The sequence below is a fragment of the Globicephala melas genome, chromosome 2, assembly GCF_963455315.2.
Source record: "Globicephala melas chromosome 2, mGloMel1.2, whole genome shotgun sequence".
Classification (NCBI taxonomy): Eukaryota; Metazoa; Chordata; class Mammalia; order Artiodactyla; family Delphinidae; genus Globicephala; species Globicephala melas.
Window position 1 is genome coordinate 87,462,877 of NC_083315.2, and position 5,743 is coordinate 87,468,619.

At 38.0% G+C, this 5,743-nt stretch overlaps 1 pseudogene; it reads left to right on the top strand.

Moving 5' to 3' along the window:
• Window positions 1–3,433: 3,433 nt before the first annotated feature.
• Window positions 3,434–4,288, top strand: LOC115845144 (voltage-dependent anion-selective channel protein 3 pseudogene; annotated as a pseudogene).
• Window positions 4,289–5,743: the final 1,455 nt, after the last annotated feature.

Genomic DNA, 5,743 nt, shown 5'->3' on the forward strand with positions numbered 1-5,743 from the left:
AAAAGGAGATTGGACTGGGTAACAGAAGCTCAACGTGGACCAGTCAGCCGGTTTCCTAGAATTGTCTGAGTACCCAGCTTTAGGATACAATATCCTGCAATTGTACGTGCTGGAATTATTCCATGGATACTCATCAAGTAGGTTCACCTCAGGACGTGGAGATGGGTGTCCTCTGAGAGCTTTGGAAATACTGAGCATAAATCTTTCTTTCAAGAGGAGACAAGAAATGAGGACTGGAAAGATGATCTGGGGCTCTGGCCATGAGGTGTTTTCCTCTCTGAATTTTATGGTTATTGCCCTTGGAATAAGGGCAGTTAGAAAAGAATATGACATTTTGCAAAAAGTAATTCACTTTGTGCTTCAGGGCTGCACTCAGGAAACCAGGCAGGTGACAGCCTATTGGAAACTGTTAAGAATGGGCCTGGGTTTAAATTTGTGTGTTTCTGTCCTGGTCACATCTAGCAGCACTTCACTATCTGCACTGCACTAATATTTCTTCTTTTATTCTTGAACTTTTGTAAATCTTGTTTAAGTATTGCAGCATTGTCTCAGCTGTCACTGTTGAGAATTAAGGAAAGTGTTTGTCTCTCATACAGAACAAAGTCATCCCAGATGTTCTAGCACATACGTAAGTGCTTCAAGAACTGGGGAGGTGGTCAGCAGTGGAGCCAGCCAAATGGATGGTTGAGCTGTAAGGGGCATCATAACAGGTATGTAGAATGTATAAGCCTACTCTGAGGTATCTAGAAAGTATTTGGGGAAGTAAGACTAAAGAACAAACCGCTGCAGAGTAGTGGGATGGGATTCTGAGTTGTTGTAATTTCAGGACTACCAAATAATATGACCTTGCTTTGTAATTATAAACTGGTAAAACCTTGTCATGTATAACTGTTTTCATTTAATTCTGTAATTTTTTAGAAGATAACCAATGAGGTTTGGTTTCTCCATTCTTGACCAGGCTTGATTAGAATAAATGCGACGGCTTCTGCATCAGCTTCCTATCTTTTCATAATACCAACCAAAGTGGGGACTGGGGTAGGGGTGGGCATACAAAATTGTATAAATTCAAATTATATTATTTTCTACTTCCACTCATTTATACATAAGTGAGATCCAGTTAAAACAAACATAAAGGGCAGCCTCTCGACAGAAAAGAATCTTAAGGGCTCTCAAAAATGGGCAATTTGTAGGCAAGGGGTAGTCATCACCATCATCAATTTGTAAGAATAGCTACCATTTATGGAGTACTTACTTTTTTGCTAATATGCTTCGCATATTTTATCTGAATACTTTTTACAACAATGCGGATGAAGTGTTGTTATTCTTATTTACTGATGACCAAGACAAGGCTCAGAGATGTTAAGCGACTTGGTAAACATAGCACAGCTAATAAGTGACTGTATAGAGGTTCAAGCTAAATTTGGGCTGGATCTAATGCCAATGAGTTTGGCCAGCCAGGGTGCTGCCAGAGAGTTTTGTCTAGATTATATATCTGTGAGTTCTTTGGTCTTTCTTTTCTTTTTCTTTTCATTTTTATTTCTTAAGTTAACCAAGCTATCTTCTTTCCATAATACTGTCTATGACTCACTCATCCATATGATAAGTCTGATTTGTCATTACCTATGGATATATCTCTTGAATACCACTTAAGTTAGCTCATGATTTCCAGTGAGTAGCCAATCTCTTTTCATTGAGCAGAGGCTAGAGGTTCTTTGACTGACATAACATCACTTGCCACATCAGTTCCTAAACTATTTGAATTGTTTGCTTTATGCATCTCCACTCACAGCTAATCAGAAGTTGACTAGAGTTAGGATCAGTGAGATACGAATTAAATCAAATTATCCCTTTATTTAAATCATTAGTCAGAAAGATTTGATTTATGTCTTTCTTTCCTCTACTCCACCAGAACTGTTTACTTGACACAATCTAAGCCATAATACATAATTTTCACAACTCAAACAAGAATACCAATTTAATTTTTAGAAGCCACACAGTGTACATTTGCAGTGATTTATAATGTTATTTTATCAGATTAATTCTATAGCTGCGTTAGAAAACTGCACATCTAGATTTGCACACCTAGACAGTTTTACATTCATCATCTTCAAAAGCAGTTTCGTCCAGAAAGGGGCATTTTTCACAAGGGTTGGTTTGAGCTATTTCTTAGAGGAGCTGCTTGAATTTTACATAAATGTAGTCTCAAATATGGTGCAAAACTTTACTAAAATATCTGAAACAGAAAGGTCACTTTTGAGTTATACTGCCAGGGTAGGTTTTCTTTGTTTCATGCCATCTTGTCATTAAGTCTCAAATAAATGGAGGCTAGTACATAAAAATACAAATAGTTATTTGCTAGGTACTGTGCTGATCGCTTCACCTCCATGATTTTATTTAATTCTTATACCCGCATTCAGAAGCAGGTTTTATTATTCCTATTTTATTTATCAAAACAAAACAAAACAAACCAGACACAAGGAGGTAAGAGGTAATGTGTCAAAAGCGACAATGTAGGGCTTCCCTGGTGGCGCTGTGGTTAAGAATCCGCCTGTCAATGCAGGGGACACGGGTTCAAGCCCTTGTCCGGGAAGATTCCACATGCTGCAGAGCAAATAAGCCCGTGTACCACAGCTGCGCTCTAGAGCCCGTGAGCCACAACTACTGAAGCCCACACACCTAGAGTCTGTGCTCCGCAACAAGAGAAGCCACCTCAATGAGAAGCCTGCGCACCACAACGAGGAGTAGCCCCCGCTCGCTGCAACTAGAGAAAGCCCACGTGCAGCAACATAGACCCAACTCAGCCAAAAATAAATAAGTAAATAAATAAATAAATTCATATTAAAAAAAGGCCACAATGTAAATTTGATTCAGATCTATGTTAGTATGACTCTAAAACCCATTCTTTAGCCACCATATTGTGTGCTTTCCTGGGCCAAACTTGACATCTAAGTCATTATTTCTGACTGTTTTACTTAAATGGTTGCACTGCCCCTTCTTTGCATCTTCCCTCCTTGATTTGATCCACAGCATTCCTGAAAGTTATTTTACTCTTTTGAAATTTAGCAATTTTTAAAACTGCTCCAATTTGACAAGAAAGAAAAGAGGGGAAAATAGGTCAATCTAGCCTACTTATTTACCAAAGTAAAACAAAAAGGATATACCCATTTTATGTCTGAGACAAGTTAATGTTCAAAAATATTAAGTTACTTATTCAGGTATCAACAAGGACAACTAGGGCCGGCAAAGGAGGCTGATGTCTCTCATTTTAAAACTTTGGAAAATATATGTTGTCATTGTCCTTGTGAGAGTGAACAGTAAATTGCATTGATTTCAAAGATATATTCTTTAACAACAGTAGATATCACTTAAAACTTACTGTATAGGGAGTGGACAGGCCCTCCTGATGGAGTGGACAGGACCTCCGGTCAGAGATATGTATAACACACTGACTTACTGTGACCTAGGAAAGGCTGCCAAGGACATCTTCAACAAAGGGTATGGGTTTGGCATGGTCAAAATAGATCTGAGAATCAAGTCATGTAGTGGAGTGGAATTTTCTACATCTGGTCATGCTTACACTGATAAGGGAAAGGATCAGGCAACCTAGAGACCGAATACAAGATCTGTAACTATGGACTGACCTTCACTCAAAGGTAGAACATAGACAGTACTCTTGGGACAGAAATCTCTTTGGAGAATAAGTTGGCTGAAGGCTTGAAATTGACTCTTTTGATACCATATTTGTACTGAACACAGGAAAGAAGAGTGGGAAATTGAAGGCCTCCTATAAATGGGATTGTTTCAGTCTTGGCAGTAACTTTGACATAGATTTTTCGGAACCAACCATCTTTGGCTGGGCTGTGTTGGCCTTTGAAGGTTGGCTTGCTGGCCATCAGGTGAGTTTTGACACAGCCAAATCCAAACTGTCTCAGAATAATTTTTCCCTGGGTTACAAGGCCGCAGACTTCCAGCTGCACACTCAGGTGAACGACGACACTGAATTTGGAGGGTCAATCTACCAGAAAGTGAACGAGAAGATTGAAATATCGATAAACCTCGCGTGGATGGCCAGCAGTACCAACAGCCATTTTGGCATTGCTGCTAAGTACAAGCTGGGTTGTAGAACTTCTCTGTCTGCTAAAGTAAATAATGCCAGTCTGATTGGACTGGGTTATTCTCAGACCCTTTCCGACCAGGAGTGAAACCGACTGTGTCAGCAATAATCAATGGAAAGAACTTTAATGCAGGAGGGCACAAGGTCGGGCTGGGATTTGAGCTAGAAGCTTAATGTGGTTTTGAGTAAAGCATCAGCTTTGTCCCTGGAGGTGAAGAGAAATGAACCCACTATGTTTTGGCTTAAAATTCTGTGAAATTTCAAAAGTGTGAACTTTTATTCTTCCAAAGAAATATAATCCTCCCCACACTGAGGGCTAGATATTGAGCCCATCCTAAGGGAGGTGCTTGAAGGCATGCCCGGAAGTTGTCATGTTTGTGCCACATTTCAGTTCAGTTCTGTAGTGTTGTTTTAAATGTTTTCCTCAGAGACGGTGCAGTGTCATGTAACAAAGGAGGTGACCCAACCCTCCAGTTGTCCATCACGTCCTGCATGTCCCACACCACTTTTTCATGACCTTGTAATATATTGGCCTCTGTGTGGTAGTGGACTCTTTGGTTTTGCATCAGAGTAAAATAAAGTAAACCCATCACATTTAGAACATAACAAAACAAACAAAAAACAAAAGTACTGTATAAAAAGATAAAGTTTAGAGGTCACCATCTCTAAAAAGGAAGGATGGACTTTGATTTCCTAAGATTAGGATCCAAAATACAATGTGTATCATAGTATGTGAAGCTAGGGCAATAATGAAAAGGAAAGAAAATGGAAGCAATTATTCCTTTTATTCATGGTCAGAAGTTACACATAAAAGACTTTATAATGCATTAATGGAATAAATATTAAATACAATGGATGGGTATAGGGAGATTTTCCAAGAAAAAACATAATGTGTTAAATTCGAAGAATTCAACAAAGTGTTAAATCTATTTAAAAGTAGCTATGTAATAGTACCATCATAAAATTTTTAATTACCCCTAAGAGTTCATGGTAATTGAATCACTGAATGAAAATGCAAACTGTTTTCTGAAGATTTCTTACAGTTAGGTAATACATGAAAACAAATGTGCAGTTAGCATAAGTCAGAAAATTTTAAAAAATTGGTCAAGAAACACTGCAGTCATCTGAACAAGAAAGAAAAAATCCATCCAAATAAGAAGAATGAAAAAAATTTTAAGTAATGTTACTAAATAGACAAGTTTCTGGAAAATCTCAAATGACTAACGATGACATAGCACTCATTAAAGGGAATTGATACTATTCTAACACCTTGAAAAATGAGGAACAAATTTAATTAGATGATAATCTTAGTTTTAAAATGTGAAATAATATTATTGTATTTTCTAGTATCTTGGTTTCTTCTGACATCATAAATAAGCCACACAAGCAATATGACAACACTCAAAAATAACACATTATCATTCTCTTTACTTATTATATTATTGGCATTAGAAGTCTATTAGACACAGCTAATCTGTCCCTAACACTCTTACCTTCCTCAATTTGTATTCAGCTTCAGAATGCGAAACCCATTTATCCCCATCTGTGGCTAGCCTTGACTGCTTTCTCTGTCTGCTTCATTCTGGCAGTTTGGGCACCCCAACTAAGTAAAAATGTTCTGTATTGATA